This window comes from Sander lucioperca, chromosome 4, assembly GCF_008315115.2.
Source record: "Sander lucioperca isolate FBNREF2018 chromosome 4, SLUC_FBN_1.2, whole genome shotgun sequence".
In the NCBI taxonomy this organism is placed as follows: Eukaryota; Metazoa; Chordata; class Actinopteri; order Perciformes; family Percidae; genus Sander; species Sander lucioperca.
Window position 1 is genome coordinate 33,072,183 of NC_050176.1, and position 18,429 is coordinate 33,090,611.

Consider the following 18,429-nt stretch of genomic DNA (forward strand, 5'->3'; position numbering starts at 1 on the left):
TGCCTGCTCTTGCATTCCTAAATTCACTTCTGATCCTTTTTTATGCAAGAAATCGCCTATATAAAGCTCAAATATGGGCCGGTTTACGAAAATGTATTGCTAATTGCAAATTTAGTAGGACTGTTTTGGAGTTCAGCAGCTCCACAGTAGGCTATGCCGTGACAGCGGCGCGGTGCTTGCCCAGATCGCTGGCTTTCTGCCTGGACTGTCAGACCCCGCTGCACGATGGCTGGAGCTCTCTCAGGAGATACGGAATACTGGCCCAGAGAAAAGCGGACAATTGAGCTGAACATGTGGATTTAAATCAGTGGCGCAGTGGACTCGCAATGGGCGGTGCGTAGGAGCTGCCTGTCGGCGGCGGTTCACAGTACGTTAACTTTTTTTTAAAACTTTTTGTCCAAGGCATTGCGGGCATGCCTGGACATGTCTGCAACGTTGTCTTTGGAACGTTAACGGACAGTGTGAAGAAGAGAGAAAAGAAGAAGAAAGCTGCCGCTGAGGAGAAAAGGGATTGTGTGCGTGTGTGTGTGTGTGTGTGCTAAGCTCAACCAATCAGCGTGCAGCTCATCTAAATATTCACGAGCAGACCATATAAGGCAGAAAAGCTCTTGTTTCAGTCCAGTCCCATTTAACAGGGTAGCATTAGGGCAAAAAACATTTTCAGCCCAACCAATGTTACATACCCTATTAGGAGACCTTAAGGAACAGCATGAAAAACCGTATATAACCATTCTATCACCCTTTAAATATCTGATCTGTACCCTGCCGGTCTTAGAGGCCCCTGATGTATGAGCCATACACGATAATTATAATTATTAAATAATAATTATTATATAACGGTGCTATACAGCAACTGCTCAAACGAGAGACAATAAATCATTTGTATAAAAGTCTGCTACTGAGTGTCAAATCTTACATTTACTTCTACTCAGGAATAAAAACATTCTCTCTTTACAGACACATTTATAGAAAATTCACGGTATTATCCACTAAGGATCCCCACTAAGGATCCCCAAAATAAAATGATATGGTTCAGTCAGTATATTTCCTCTTTCCTGCAAAGGTTCAATGAGTTGTAAACCTATGTCTAACCAATTTTATCCTTGGGATGAAAATACACAAGCTAGAAAATAAACATTGACTGCACTGACTATTGAAAACATGACAACAGACACATTAAGTGGGGCGGCAGTAGCTCAGTCCATGGGGACTTGGCTTGGGGACCAGAGTGCGGCTGGTTCAAGTCCTGCACTTTTCTCCACATCTGGCAGCTTCCCTCCTGGGCAATGACGAGGTGCCCTTGAGCAAGGCACCGAAACCCCAACAGCTTGGAGAGCCGACTATGTGACAGCTGCGACTTTGCTCTGACATCTCTCCATTGATACATATGGTCCTGTGTGTGCATTAGAGGATGGATACCCGACCCGAACCCGACAGAACCTGATGGTACCTGACGGGCCGGGTCAGATATTTAGAAATGATGTTCGGGTTCAGGTCGGGCTTGGTTACATCAGCGCGTTAAGGCATTGAACATTTTAAATTTAAAGGGGTGATAGAATGCAAAACTGATTTTACCTTTGGAGGGTAAATAGTATACATAGAACCTCAAAATCCCATTGACACCCCTTTCCTCTGCAAATCTCATAATTTGAAACTGCTGCTGAAAACGGGCAAATCTCAACAAAGCTAAAAGTTGACGTCAAGTCCTCAACTCCTAGTCTTTGTCACGCCCCAACATTTGCATAGGCTACACCACTGACCTGAGGTCAGCTTAGTCTTCTGAATCTAGCTAGGTCACACAGATCTCCAGAGGTCCGCTATTTAATTACTAAATTCACTTCTGAGACTTTTTTATGCGAGAAATCAACTATGTAGAGGTCAAATATGGGCCGTTTTACGAAAATTGACGGCTAATTGCAAATTTTGTCCGACTGTGTGTCGCAGTTCAGCAGGAGCTCAGCAGGCTAACGTGACAGCGGCCGGTGCTGCCTCGCCGCCCGGCGTGTACTCCTTCACAGACCACGGCTCGCTGTGAGCTAGATGGATCTCCGTCACGACCGGAAGCCTGCAGCGCTCCATACCCGCGCAAAGTCACCGTTTCTGAGTTACTGGACTACCAAATGCCGAGGCCCTGACAGAGCTCCAGGGCCTGCAGCTAGCTGCAATCTTTACCCATAGGATTGAAGGTACACCAGCAGCTAACGAAACCCCTCAAATTCACAAAAATGCATTAAATTGAAATCGGACACAAGCGTTAGCTTTGTAAGACCTTAGGGTAGCTGTTATATAAGTGGCGTGACGAAATTCAAACTCTAAATATATTATAGTTATGCCGAAAGTGTAGCTAGCTAGCTAGCCGCGATCTTTAGCTACCCATAGGATTGAATGGACACTAGCAGCTAACGAAACCCCTCATATTCACAAAAATGCATTAAATTGAAATCAGACACAAGCGTTAGCTTTGTAAGACCTTAGGGTAGCTGTTATATAAGTGGCGTGATGAAATTCAAACTGTAAATATATTATAATTAGGGCTGTCAAACGATTACATTTTCTTAATCGCGATTAATCGTTGAATTTCTATAGTTAATCACGATTAATCACGTTTTATCACATGATTAAAATTCTATTATTTTTTATTTCAGAACTGTTTTTAAGTACATATTAACAATGGAAAGCAATTCTTACCAGTGTATCTTGATTGGGAATCAAATGATGCAAAGAAAATGACTTTATGAACTTGATTTTAAGATTTGTATTTGTTTATTATATATTTAAAGTGCCCATATTATGAAAAAATCACTTTTTTCTGGGATTTGGGGTGTTATTTTGTGTCTCTGGTGCTTCCACACACATACAAACTTTGAAAAAAATCCATCCATGCTGTTTAGAGTGAGATACGGTTTCTGAATGTGTCCTGCCTTCAGTCTCTGGGTGAGCTGTTCAAAATCGGCACGGCTTGTGACGTCACAAGCCGAAACGAGCAGGCTAACCGCAACCATTAGCTCGTAGCGTTAGCATGCTAACGCTATGGCTAACGCTAGCATGCTAACGCTAGCATGCTACCTCGTTCTCAATAGCAAAGCACTGCTACAACACACACAAGTTCACCATAATCTACAAAAGAACTACTTACATGTGCGCCCTCATTTAGAAGTCTCCCAGCTAATCCTGCCTTGTAACTGACCGAAGTTGTAGAAACAGCCTTTCTTTTACTGTCTATGGAGCTAGCTAGCTGACATGATCGACATCTGAGCTACTGGGCATGTTCAGTGCAATCAAAGATAGTACAGAAGAAGAAGAAGAAAAGAGGTCTCACTCTGTAGCTAAAACAGAGACCAGCTGAAAAGAGGATCTGCAGCAGTGAGAGAGAGCACTGCAGTACAACACAAATATGTTTTTTTTTGAAAATTAAACCATGTAAACTTATTCTGGTACAACCTTAAAATACAATTATGAACCTGAAAATGAGCATAATATGGCTGCTTTAATGTAGTCACACATTTGAATCTAGAGTCAATATTAGGTTTGGGTATTGTTTGGTTTGGATACCGGTGCTAAAGCAGTACTTTTAAAACGGTATCGGTGCCTTAACGGTACCTGAACCGATACTTTTTAAGAAAGTTAAAAAAAAGAAGGGTACTAAACAGTTGGCGACATTAAAGAATGGCTTGTTTATTGCTAAGGCCATATCGTCAAAATTAAATGTTTAATAATAATGTAATCACTATAACAATAACTTATTTCACTAGTAAATAGCTGTTGAATGACAAAAACAACCACCAGATGGGAAAAGGGCATTTAACAACTTTTAATGCACCACGAGGCTGTAAATTACCAGTTTCATTGAATGCACCGTCTGTGTTTTTCCGACAACGGCAGCTGCAGATTGTTACATCCCGGTGTTGAATCCTCTACAGTGAAATACAGACAAACTTTACACCATTTAGCATTAGCTGTCAGCATTGTAACTGTGTTTAATCCAGCTACTAGCCAGCGGTAGGCTAACGTTAGCTGCTGTCGAGTATAGTGTTAACTAGCATCACGTGCAGCGATGTTTCTGTTGCCTGTAACGTCTGTTTCAGAGCATCAGAGAGAAGTGCAGACATATCAGTGGCACCAGAATGAGGCACAGAAATCTGCGTTTCTATTCCTGCAGCAGCAGGATGTGTTACGAGGAAGTACAGCAAAATAGTAGCCTGTTAGGCACGACGCAAAGCTGAGTGAAGTGAAAATAAATTAATAAATGGCGGCATGCGATTAATACGATTAAAAAAAATTAACGCATTATGCTCGGCCCTTAATCGCATCGCGATTAACGCGTTAATACTGACAGCCCTAATTATAATTATGCCGAAAGTGTAGCTAGCTAGCTAGCCTCGATCTTTAGCTACCCATAGAATTGAAGGGACATTAGCAGCTAACGAAACCCCTCATATTCACAAAAATGCATTAAATTGAAATCGGACACAAGCGTTAGCTTTGTAAGACCTTAGGGTAGCTGTTATATGAGGGGCGTGACGAAATTCAAACTGTAAATATACTATAGTTATGCCGGCAGCTGGCCAGCTCCGCGGAGCCCCAGTTGTCCAGTAACCCAGAAACGGTGACTTTCTCCTGGGTATGGAGCGCAGTGGGGCTGCCGCTGTCTCGTCAGACTGCGTGGACCTCCTGAAGTCCAACACGTCTTACCAAATTTGCAATTAGCCATCAATTTTCGTAAAAAAAAAAAATTAGTGCTGTCAAACGATTAAAATATTTAATGTTAATAGTTAACTTGCAATTAATCACACATTTTTATCTATTCTAAATGACCCTAGATTTATTTTTGTCCAATTATTTTTTTCTCATTTTAATGCTCTTATCAACATGGAAAAGTGGATCGGCTTACTTTGTGCTTTTGTCGCCTGGCTTTGACGAGGGGGCGGAGAATTTGCATCAGCTGTGTGCTTGGCCATCAAGTGGTATTTCAGACTGGACGTGCTGCGATGATAGCTCAGTTCACAACGACAAAACACACAGATCACTTTGGTCTTGTCAATGGAACCATTTGGCAACTTTTTAAAAGTAAACTTTCCATTCAGAATCTTATTGGCATCCATTTCGGCGTCTCGCGCTCGCCATCCACTCAAAACGTAACGTTAGCCTCCTACTCTTTGGCCGGCTCGCAAGCCCAAACAAGTGTGTGTGGCGTGCCTGTTGTTTTGTTTCCGGTCTAGCTAGATCCGGTGTGGTGTTGTAGTTTTTGTTGCAACAGCATGTGAAAAAAACTAAGTTTGCTATGCCAAAAAGAACGTTAATCTTGCGATAAAAAAATTGACGCTGTTAAAATGGGTTTGCGTTAACGCCGTTAATAACGCTTTTAATTGACAGCACTACTTTATATAGTTGATTTCTCGCATAAAAAAGTCTCAGAAGTGAATTCAGTAACGAAACATTGCAGTGTCTGAAATATGAGACCTGCTGTGTCTGAAATATGAGACCTGCTGTCTCTTCTCCAATGTATCTGTATGTGGTTCCTCAACCAATCAGCGCGCTAAATATTCATGAGCATTTGGAAGAAAAGCTCTCGTTCCAAATAGGGCCAAAACACAGGGATGCATAAGGGCCCATAAAATAGCAACAATCAATGTTACATACCCTATTAGGAGACCTTAAGGAACAGTGTGAAATATCCTATATAATCATTATATCACCTCTTTAAAACAGCTTATTATGTAACTTCGCTTGGGCCATTTTTGGTGGGGTACTTTCGTCAATGGTAAGAGTGATTCATTTCAACAAGCTGCTTTTGTGTTAACGTTAATTTTACGTCGCTGGGTACACTTGTTGATTTGAATTTCATTAAGAGACCACAGAACCTCTTGTGTGAATTTTTTGGATTTTGTTCTGTTAGCTTGGGCAATTTTTGGTAGGCCTATGTTAATTTAATTTCAATTGGCTATATGATTGGGCCTCTTGTGCGTGCCTGTGTTAACGTGCGCTTGTTGCCCTGTGTGCACTCTTGCGCTGATGCGCTCATCTGTTGACATATCTAAATGCCTGTCGGGCTCGGGACGGGTTCGGACAGAAAAATGCGGCCCGATCACCACTCTAGTGTGCATGTGCGAGTATTTTGGGTGTGTAATGTCTGTGAAGGTTCTCAGTCATCCAGGTCATAGTTATCCAACTACGATATGTGTGTAATGTACAACAGAGTGTGATACTGTAATAATAAATCGCTTCTTCTTCTAAAGTGACACTCAGCACCTTGTGAGAGTTTGTCAATGAATTGAACTGCCTTTATAAGTGTCTGTAACACTGCAGTTTGTGGACCAAAGAAATCTGACAACTCTTCCAATGGCGATAAGTGTATTCAATTAAATGGACCCTTAAGGGAAATGTCTGCTAAATTTCTCTTAGATTTATAAGAAAACTAGACATACTGTACTGTATAAAACCACCACACTTAAACACCAAGAAAGAAAATAATTTTCCTAGTTTGAGTGAACATATGCAGCCTAGGCGTTGAGCTGGATATACGTGTGTGTTGCTATATAGCAGAAACCTGAGCAGTGTATCACAGTGTCCATTTATTCAGTGTATCACAATCACCAATGTTTAGCATTCTTCCCTGCTAATATTACTAAATACTAAATAAATAGTAAATACTAATATTACTACTGTTTTGTGGTTAGAAGGCAGATACAGATGGTGAAGGTTATTATTTGTGATTTTCTTGCTTGCTGAAACGAGCAGTTACACTGTTTTGTAACAGACTTGCTTAGCAATATGGTGGCCTGTGCAACATTTGGAGATGTCTGTAAATACAACCTGATACTTGTTTGTTGCTCAACCTGTTTTTGCTCTGAACAGGGTGGAAGTGGTTAAGCTCTGTGCATAGTAATGAGGATGTTAACGTGCAGACCGTGGGAAGTTGAAGACGGTCAAATAGACAAAGACAGACAACTAGAAGAGTAAAAGTGGCCAAGCAAATGCCCTCTTTCTGCTGCCTTGTGAACCTAAAGAAGGGAAGACTCACACTAGAGTGAGGATCAGGCCGCATTTTTCTGTCCGAGCCGGGCCCGCATCCGACAGAGCAGTAACCGAACCCTGCCCGAGGCATTAACATATTTATGTCCGAGCCCGACCCGAGCCCGACACAGTTTAAATCTAATTTTTTTCTAATACTAATGACACATGTACGTTTGTTTGTGTGGAAAGCCCACTTTTATTAAGCAACTGTAGGAAGGCATTCGGAAATGTCAACAGATGAGCGCATCAGCACACACGGGGCAACAAGCACACGTTAACACAGGCGCGCAACTACTTAATAAGCTGTTTTAAATTTAAAATGTTCAATGCCTTAGCGCGCTGATGTGACAGAGTCTGACCCGAACCCGAACATCATTTCTAAATATCTGTCCGAACTCGGCCCGTCCCGACGGGTCCTGACGGACTTGGTTCGGATATCCATCCCCTAACTCACACAGTGATGGCAAGGGAAGGACAATTGTACTACATTTTCAAAGGTCTGAATATAACAGCACGTGGGTGGGTAAAGTTCATCAAACAACTTCAAAGTAGCAATAGTTCTGTGGCTGTCAGGCGCTTTTATTTGTGGGAAGCCTCACAGGGGAAAACACCTGACATACACAGAAATGAACCAAAACACCATTCGCTTTTCCCCTCACAAGGGCCTTTGCTTCAACTGTAGGATACTAAAAAAAAACAAGTTGTGGCTCAGTGGTAGAGCGATCGCCTGCCAAACGGAAGGTCGGTGGTTCGACCCCTGGCCCTGCAGTCCCATGTCGAAGTGTCCTTGGGCAAGACACTGAACCCCGAATTGCCCCCGAGTGTAAATGTTTCTGATGAGCAGGTAGCACCTTGTACGGCAGCCTCGGTGTATGAATGTGTGTGAATGGTGAATGGTTCCTGTACTATGTAAAAGCACTTTGAGTAGTCATTAAGACTAGAAGCTATATAAAAACAGTCCATTTACAGAGGATTTAGTTTAGGAGACCTTCAGGACACCTTGTAACTGTATGTTGCCTGTGAAATGGGAGTGGTCAGAGAAAACTAATTGCCAGGATCCTACACAGGCACGAAGAATGCTGAAGTGTAGCAGTGGAAGTGTAGATGGGATTCTTGACCTATATAAAGCTGGACTGGTGGGCTAAATATAGAGCTGGGTAGTTTTCACTGAGGACAGATGTTAGGACAGAAGAATGTAATAATGGGGAATGCAAGATTTAGAAGTGATACTGACTGTCCTGATTTTCATTGGGGATGAATATCATCACCATGTGATTCAGCAGTACTTGAACATTTCGCAACTTAAGGACTGATTCAATCAATAAGACTACACTGGAGGCATTGTTCATAGAGCTGGCTAGAATCACCAGGGGACCCTATACTGAGCACACACTCTCTGGCTTGTATGGACTACTTGAAGTATATTCCCAAAGAAAAAAACTGCTCTGGTTTCCTCTTGATGAAAGAGACATCCACAAAAAATATATATTCAGTCTGAATCTAAAATTAATGCAAAACAAGCTGTGTATCTTGTATTAAAGTTTCGTAAAAATCTGTTCTCAATGCAAATTTATGCAATGTAAAAAATCTGTTTGTCTGCTGCAATACATCTGTAATAAGCAGAATGGGAGCTGCGTCAGGGAAAGATGCATACTTGCGCAAGATTTGTGAGTTTTAATGCATCCTATTTGTTCCAGTCACATCACACACACTTTTACTATTCTTGCATGACGAGAAGTGTCTTCACACTACATTTACTTTTAAGTTAGTGCTTAACCAGTGTCAGAAACCGTTTGGGTTAAGCTGTTTTCACAGAAGAAGTAAGGTGGAAAAAACTATCCAGAAAGGATGCTATTACTTTAACCAACCTTGTAAATCCAGGCTGGGGCTCAAACGGGAGAGATGAAGAGAAAGCCGCTGATGTAGGAAAGAACACCGAAAACTCAATGAGAAAATGCCTTGTGCTACATTAATACACAGGCTACTATGGCAGAGAGATTCACAAATATAATATTTCATTTAAATGAATATTGTACTGTACACATGAAGAAACATTAAATGGTTCCATTGCATTGCAGCTGTGAGAGGAAGCTAATGCATGTCAAATCTTAAAATCTTAAGACTATCATACTTTAGACCAGCTATTCAATGAGAACGGTATGTCAAGTATTGAAGACCTGAGAGCTAGCTTTGAGGTCCCTAGGACATCCTTCTTCTTTTATCTTCACTTAAGGTCAGCCCTAAAATGTTATGGAGTGCCATGGGGGAACAGTCTTGAGGCACACCCAATCATTAGATGGTTTGTTGATTTTCCTGTGAGAGGATTAGTGTCCAAGATTTATGCTAAACTGATGCAAGTATCCATAGGAGAACTCCCAATAGTAAAGAAATGGGAGCGAGAGCTGAGCCCTGAGGGGAACGTAATTAATTGGGAGACAGTTTGGGACGTTTTCCACTGCTCCAAGAACCCAAATCACCAGTATATCTACTTTAATATATGCCATAGGACATATTGGACTCCTCAGAAGAGATACGTCTCTAAAGTCATTCCTACGCCCTATTGCACGTTCTGTAAACCTGAACAAACTGGAACCTTCCTGCACATGGTCTGGGAGTGTGAACAGGTGCATGCGTTTTGGAATAAAACAACATCAATAATATCTGATGTGATAGGATGTCGAATTCCTACTGACCCGATTGTTTTGTTACTTAATGACGACTCTAAATTACACCTGCTTGGGAGACAGAAGAAAATTTGGCTAGCCGGCTCAACTGCAACCAAGAAAATGATAGCTCAACGCTGGCCCCCCCCCCCCCCCCCATTCGCTTTGTATAAAACAGTGGTTGGCGTATTTCCTAGACATAGTTATGCTTGAGCTCTCTACAGCAAGGATTAACAAAGCCAAGTCATCGACTATAGACCTATGGAAAAACACAGCAGCACAAGTATCGGAGACCGCAGAGGGTGGGGGGTGGGAGAGGACTTTTGTTCTTGTTCAATTGTATTTGTTTGTTCTGTATGTTGTATGTTCAAAAATATAAAAATAATTAAAAAATTGATCTTAAAAAAAAAAAAAAAAAAAATCACTAATAAACTATCCTCTTTAGTCTAGCCCATTATTGCTAGCGGCCATGGGAAAAAAAGAGAACTAAAAAAGATGGTCTCAATTGAATTCAACACAGGGATGTGGTTAAGGTAAGAATGGGTCAAGAAACTGTTCTCATGTCCACCGCCTGCTGTGTTTAGTACAGGCCTATAGAGAGATTTCATGCTGAGGAGCATGGCTACATGTTACCACTGATCACAGCATGAGCTGGCTGAGACACCAGTGGCTGTATGAGCAATGCCGACGCTAATGAGACTGCAAAAGGTGGGGCTCATTCTAAATATTGTCCAATATATTACCTAGAAGCCTTATTAGCAACAGATATCATGAATGTCATTTGAGTTTAACAAAACTTTATCTGTAACATTAAAGCGTAACTCCCGCCAAAATGCAACATAGGGTCTTTTTGTGAATTTACCCGAGTCAAACTTTCATTTAAAAGCATATTTAGGACGGAAGCGCCACTTTTAAGATGTACCGTATTTTTGTTTTTCGGTCAAATGGCCTTTTGAATGGGAGTAATAGAGGCACTTTTATGCTAGCCTCAAAATAGCTATTTTTAAAACACTAAGAAGGCTCAACACAACATGAAACTTTGCTCGAAGTATCACCACCGGTGCACAAGGGATATACAAATCTGTGGCTACTTGTTTTGATATCGACTCGTTTTGACTGCCGAGGTGGTAGCAGCCAGAAACAACAAGAGCTATGGTGAGTTGTTCAAAACCTCTCTTTTTAGTAAACTCTGTGTACAAAAACAATGTTGTCAATGCTTTCGTTAAGGTGTAGAGCCCCTGGTGATACTTCGAGCAAAGTTTCATGTTGTGTCGAGCCTTCTTAGTGTTTTAAAAATAGCTATTTTGAGGCTAGCATAAAAGTGCCCCTATTACTCCCATTTAAAAGGCCATTTGACCTAAAAGCAAAAATACGGTACATCTTAAAAGTGCCGCTTCCGTCCTAAATATGCTTTTAAACGAAAGTTTGACTTCGTACATTCACAAAAAGACCCTAGGTTGCATTTTGGCGAGAGTTACGCTTTAAATGTTCACTACTGAAATCCATATTCCAGTATTTACAGAGATACTCAGATTTTTTGTATGCAACTTCTGACTTTACTGTAATGTTTTAAAATATTCCTTTGATTGTGATTTTATCCACATTTATCTTAGTTTTAATGTATTATATAGTAACATACTTTAACATACTAAGCAACTTTATTATATATTTATTTATGTCACCCAGGTTATTAGTGTAATATTATAGGGACTTATAAGTCAGGAGCTACTGCACTTGTCAAAATATTCACTGACACACACACACACACACACACACACACACTTGTCTACATACAACAGTTCTTGTTGCATTATTACTGTAGCACAATTCTATATCAAGCTTTTTTGTTGTATGTGTGTATGTGTATAGTAGAGTCACAGTGTGTCACAGTTAAGATGAGAATGATCAAAAAGGTGCATGTCCTGTTCTGACGATGAAGATGGCTGGCATTCATTCAGTGTGAAGTCATTGAAAAGCTTAGTGCAGATCAATGACAATTGAATGAGCATGGGTGGAGGTGATGTTTGAGTGGAAGAGGGCAGGTGGTGCAGTGACACAGAGCGTACTGTATGCCCTCAATGATCACTTTAATTACCACACACTCAATGAAAACATTGTCAGCACTTAAATGGTAGGGGTCTAACTAAGCTAGCCACATTGCAAAACACAGAAAACTACTAAAATCGTTCTCACACATGCATCAGATTACTGAAACTTACTGAGAAGAAAATAACAGTCTGTGTCAAGTGTAATGACTCAGTAACAGAGAAAGAGAGGGAGTAGATGCCCCCATAGAGAATAACTAAGGCTTTGTAAATATTTTTTTTTAACAAAGAAGAGCCAACAAAACAGTCTCCTTTCATCTCTGTCAAACTGATAGTTTGGTTCTGTAATTGCTCTTCAATAAAAAGCCAACCCATAATATCTAGACCACCATAGATTCCGACAAGCATGCACTTAATGCAGGTGGTAAAACTGCAAGGTAGTAGACTGGGTAAATCCAGCCCGATCTGCCAGCGATTTGATTTCGCGCTGCAGCTCAGGCTGGAAACCTGTACGTTTATCTATCCTGCTTCCGTTACAAATTTGCGGGAACCAATCACAAACTCAAACTCGCTTATCCACCTGGCGCGCTATTGGCGGGTTTAACACGATGATGATAGAGAAGCAACCAAACAGCTTTTTGTTTACATTTAACAAGCCGGCCACCAAAGCACAGCACTCCATGGCAGCAACCCATTGATGCCGCTGTCGCTGCTACGTCACCCGGATTGTTGGTCTGATTGGTTGAAGGACTATCCAATTGCGTACAAAGTCATTTGAACTATGCCCGTTGATCACGGTCGATGGTGTTTTTTGCCTCCAACTGCGCCCTCCAGGCAGCTAACCCTAACCTTAACCCTAAACATAGCCATTGCCGCGCTGCCTGGGAGAAGACGTTGGGGGAAAAAAACACCAAAGACCGTTGATCACGCCTCTTGTGCAGAGAAAATAGAGAGCAGACTCCCCAGACTAATGTTCAATCTTAAAAGATTGAGCTTGGTCTGGTGATAGCCAGACTAGCAAGGTAGCGCACAGAGGATAATGCAGGCACTTCAGCAAAGCGCAGTGCAGGTATACGTCATCACTGCTTCTGGCTACCTCCTTTCATGGTTGCACCTTGAAAGGTCGGCGACAACTTCGAGCGCAGTGCTCAGTGGCAATTTCGAACTGTGCACCACGCTAAGGGTAGCGCTTCCACCGCTCTCCCCATAGGAAAACAATCAAACAGCCAGCGCAAAGCGGTTTTACTGCTTCATGGTGTTTAGCATAAAGACTGAAAACATGGGAAACAGCTAGCCTGGCTCTGTCCAAAGGCAACAAAATCCACATACCAGCACCTCTAAGCACCTCCGGCTGGTGGTGACAGCTTCATATGAAGCGTAAATATGAGAAACACAGGTGTGGCATGTGATTGTTATGTGACTGTTACCTGAAAAGCTGCAACAGGATTGTGTCAGGGTCCTGGGAGATCTAACAGAACCAATGCCTCAGGGGAAGAAATACTAACAAGCCTTTGTCTGTTTTCCCATACGGCTTTCATCGAGGGATTGAAAGGGATGCATGCAAACAATACAATGTACCTGTGTGTTAGAGAGGAAGGAGTGTGAGTGTGTGTGTGTGTGTGTGTGTGTGTCTCTGTGTGTGTGTGTGTTTGTGAGAGAGCTACAGCAAAGCAAATAGAAAGTGAGAGCTACTTTTGCTAGTCGTTGTGATCGCAGTGTGGTGCCTCACATCCTAGAGCAGCACTCTTAGCTGTATAAAGATGATTGTGGCATTGAAATCATGGCTCCACAACGAAGCCTTGTAAAATCTCAGAGCAGCCAATCAGGATTTTCATCATTGTTCAACAAAGCCAACAAAAAACAGTTATTTCCAAGGTCAAGAATTTGAAACTTTAATCCAACAGGGACAAAAAAGACACGCCATTGATGAAATCATAACGCCAAAAAAACTGAGCAAACTCCATCTGCTAGAGACTGTGTGATACCATAGAAAGCGTCGGAAAAAGTTTGTGGGTGAACCTCGAGTTGGGATTATAGGAACTATTATTTCCCAGTTCAACAATGAACTTTAATTCTTAATATTTCTCTTTTGTCCCTCTTTTAGCAGCAAGCAAACAGAAAATTATGCAGTGTGTCACGAGTGAGAGTATTATTTTATTATACGTTTTTTTCACCTTTATTTTTACAGGCAAGTCAGTAAGAACAAGTTCTTATTTATAATGGCGGCCTGACAAGCGACAAAAAACACTTAAGGGAAGGGAAATAGGGCTAGAGGATAAAATACAATCTCTCTTTGCAGAGTTTACAGTCCTTGTTTGCTCATGACCATTTAATTAAAATATTTTCTCAGTCTTTTGCCTTTCTTGTGCAAACTGCAGCATAACTAAATGTAAATGTTATCAATACACGTCAATTTCTATTTTTGGTACAGGTACATGTGTTAATTCATGTTCTCGAAGGATTTGTGGAGTTGCTTAGTGACACAACACTAAATGCAGTCTACCACTTCCTCTGTGTATTGTCCACTGTCTTAACAAAGTTATTGGATATGTGCTGCTTTCAGACGATCAAGAATATAAATCTGTTTGTTGGTCGAAATTAGTCTGTATGTGTAATTTTTCTAGCTTTCAATTGTATTTTAGGTCTGTTTCATACTTTACTGACTTTAGTCATTAATTTACATGTAAATGCTCTAAGGGGATCCTTCCACAGAAATAATTCCCATGTTTAGAAAGAGAAAAAGAGACTGCAGGACTGTAGAAAATGGTTCACAACACAGAATCTTCAAGATAAACCTCTACTGTCTTCAAAAGTCACAACATGGAAGTCTTCAATAGATGCACCAAGGAAAGGACAGGTTGATACCTGCTACTTCAAAACGAATAATCAGCTGATTAGACTACAGTCTGCTTGTGTGCAGGTGATTGAATGAAATGCATGAAAGAATTGTGTGTGCCAAAAAGCTCACAACTAGATCATATTAGTAAAGAGCCTTATAGGTGGGAAATACACTTCCTCAGAAAATGCTACCATCACTCAACAACAATATAATAATATAATAAGATATAATAAGGTAAGAAAACCTTTATTGTCTGTCATGAGTGACAGAAATGTGTCTTTGACAGGGCAGGCTCAAATGGCATAAAATACATCTAAGAACATAAAGATACATATAGAAACAGCGTAATAACATTGACTGTGCAAGAGTCTGCTGTACAGAATACAGCTGATACTGAGCACTGACCAGCAGGTCTAGATTACAGTTAGACCCTCATCACTAGTGGGAAGGAGGTTGGTGCTGGACTAAAGGCCATGTTATTACATTTATCGAAATAGATTATCATTGTACAGTGGCAATTTTAGGACATTGCACACACAGCTTGTCAGGCTCTGCCATACTGTATGTTTATAAGTCTAAGCTGTACTTTGTGCCTGCATGTACTTCAACCTCAACTACAGAAGCTATGTTATGAGCTGAATGCCAACATGTTGGAGATCCTGAACAATGGGACATTTATCACCAACATAATTAGGATTCAAATGACCAAATTCAAATGTTGGAATATTTTACTCTGGACCCATTTGTTATGCCTAAGTGTCACTGAAAAATCATTTAAACAGGGCTTTTTTCCTTTAATTTTAGATAGCTTAATGGTCACTGGCTTTTTCAGTTTCAAACTCATGAAAGTCATACGTTAAAGCGCTATAAAACTATTTTTACAGTCACACACAAACATGACAGGGAGTAAATTTAAACAAAATATGTGCAGTGTGCAGATTGAGATCATAATCAGGTGAGTCTTGGGCTAAGTCTCCCTAAGGGAGTCAAAGTCACTTTTAAAAAACACATTAAAAAAGGTCAGCCACAACTCTGCTATAAAAAACTAGCCTTTCAAAATCTGGATATGGCAGGCAGCACTTAGCTCTCTTCTCTGTCTCAGTGAATGAAAGTGATTTAAGAGCTGTTTTGATACAGGTCATTGGTATAGACAAGGCAAGTAGGTAGCATTCTGCTCCCTCTCTGTGTTAAAAAGAAACAATGTAGGGGTTCTGCAAAGTTATGCATCTTCCAGAATAATATAACTTTATACTAACATAGAACAGTTTAGGAATGTGAATTTTATGAAAATAGTGGAGTGTATGTACACTGTAATATTAATATAACCTCTGTGCGTCCCCCTCTACTGGACACAAAAAGAGAAGTGCAAAGAAGCCAAAACTCTAGACAGGATATGTTTTTTTCATTACGGTTGAGTAGTTATCTCTCTCCATCTCTCCCTCTTTCTCTAAAGTAAAAAAATAGCCTTGGTACATAAATAAGACACACTTTCATGGTGCAGTACACTATTACTGGGCTAAGGCAACTAGATAAATATTTGACATTGACCTAAAATGAAGAATGAATGTCTTTGTTTGGACTTTGCAAAGAAACAGTCAGCCTTCACTACAAAAACATGAAGGCTATTTAAATATTTGGACCACACATCTAAAAAGCCCCTGTGGGGTGTGTGTGTGTGTTTGTGTTTGTGTGTGTGTGTGTGTGTGTGTGTGTGTGTGTGTGTGTGTGTGTGTGTGTGTGTGTGTGTGTGTGTGTATGTCCACAAATGCCAATGTCTGAAACAACAAATGTATGCGCACATCCTAACTCCTTTTGCTCACACACACTAAGTGACCAGAACCTGAGTGACCATTTATGTAAATCTGGGTGGAGAAAATAATAGAAATGCACCCGAGCATCATATCCCTGCAGTGCAGCCTAACTCACTTTACTCCAAACAGTGTCAACATTATGAGTCAACATGAGCTTCTTGTTATGCTAATGTAAGATACATGTCACAGTGGATATGCAGCATGCATGATTGGACAAACACAAGTCCAACAGAAGTAAAGTTTTCATGTTTGTTGAGATGCTCGAAACAACAATGATCTTGTGACTAGAGATTTCCCAAGGTTAGTGGAATCAGGCACCAAAAGAAATACAGCAACACAATGACAATTAACCTTCTCTTAGTGGCTACACAAGTCTTTCAGTCTATTTCAACGTTCATACAGTTGTTTCACACAAATTTAATATAAAAAATGTGGAATCAAGGTTGTGTTAAATATGTGTTTAAATATAAAATGTGTGTACAGTATACAATATACCTCCTAATTAATTAGGTTTAGATAGAAATAAAGAAGCAGCACATTGTTGTGCAATACAATCTGCAAGAAATACAAACATTTTAATATTTTAAGCCAGTATATGCCTACAAATGGACACCGAATTGCATTATTGAGGATGATATTAAATAGCAACGCAGACAGGATATTATGCATGACCCTCAGCTTCTCCGGTGCACATATTGGAGATGGAGCAAAAGGAAAGATTGCATTGCTCTCTGTTACATTGTCCCAGCAGGGTGCTTGAATGATTGCACACAACAATGTAATCTCAGAGAAAAAAATAGAGGATGGTCTAAATAATAAAAAAAACAGAAACCTGTCAGACATGACTCTATACACCTACTCTCTTCCCCTCTTCCTCCCTTCATTTTGTCCTCATTATCACCCTCTCATCACTTAGACAAGGACTTGGCATGAGCTGTGCCCCTAGCATGCCTCAGCACCACGTCGGGCCAGATTTATTAAATGTCTCTCCCCCATCTTTGGCTTCTAACACATCTCATTTTCCCATCGCTTTGACCTATATGTGGCATGTTGCTATAGGAGGACCTCATGAATGATTGACCCAGACTAATATATTTTACCTTGTTTAATATGGATGTTAGGTTCACAAGTCTATACTATGCTTGGGTTTTATTGGAATTGTGATTAGTAATGGCAGGTACTTAAGTCAGCTTGTCAATGGAATATTTATTTTTTCCCCCCCATTTTTCTCTCAGAGTTACATTTTGATGCCACCGTGCAGCATTGGCCGACTTAGTTATTTTCATATTCTGCCCATGAGCGTGATGCCTGGGGGATCTCACAGATTATGCAGAATAACTGTGCGGAAAAAAAAACTTTTTTAGTATTTAAGGAGGAAAAATGAGCAGGCCATATGTGCATTTATTTCATCCCACCTGATTGCCTTTTCTCCCTCTTTTACATGCATATGTGGCATGTGTGCGTTAGTATTACCATATATATACTACATGCAAAGCACTGTGTGTATGTATGTAATGTGTATGCATGGCTATTCTGTGTGTGTGCTAGTGTGCATGTAAGGTGATGTGAGTGTAAACCACTGAGTGGAATCCACTGCCAGACTACATCAGACACTGTGACTCAATTACTGACTTTAAAAACAGACTTAAAACATATCTCTTCAAGATGGCTTGTGGACTGACTGACTTTTATTTGTATTTTTATGAGAGATGACTATAATTTTAACGACCTTTTTTGTTTGTGAAGTGACCTTGGGTGTCATGAAAGGCACTTTAAATAAAATGTATTATTATTAAACCCATTTTACCCACATCAATTTTAACACACACACACACACACACACACCCCTCAATGTGCAAACTACAAATAAAACATTTCCCACCAGCCATACACTAAAATGCCATGGCCTTAAGTGTCCTTTAGTCTCCCCCTAGTGCTTCAGTACATATTCCTCTATTCACTGCTACATGGTTAAAACAAAGACGCCATGAAGAAAGCCATTTATGTGTTTAATAATTATCCTCCATTTCCTTTTTTTCCCAGACTAAATATTCCTC

At 40.5% G+C, this 18,429-nt stretch overlaps 1 protein-coding gene across 9 annotated transcripts in view; it reads right to left on the bottom strand.

Annotated features, from left to right (window-relative positions):
- inpp4b (inositol polyphosphate-4-phosphatase type II B) overlaps nt 1-18,429 on the bottom strand; it is a 258,561-nt gene that overhangs the window by 69,893 nt on the left and 170,239 nt on the right. Inside the window, exons 1-2 of one of the 9 annotated variants that reach the window (XM_036000086.1) lie at nt 9,243-9,248; nt 9,192-9,198 (exon numbers count right to left, since the gene is read on the bottom strand). The exons of the other annotated variants lie outside the window; for them this stretch is intronic. The gene's annotated coding sequence lies outside the window, so the exon portion shown is untranslated. Of the gene's footprint in view, nt 1-9,191; nt 9,199-9,242; nt 9,249-18,429 lie in introns of those variants that run through there. 9 annotated transcript variants of the gene reach the window in all.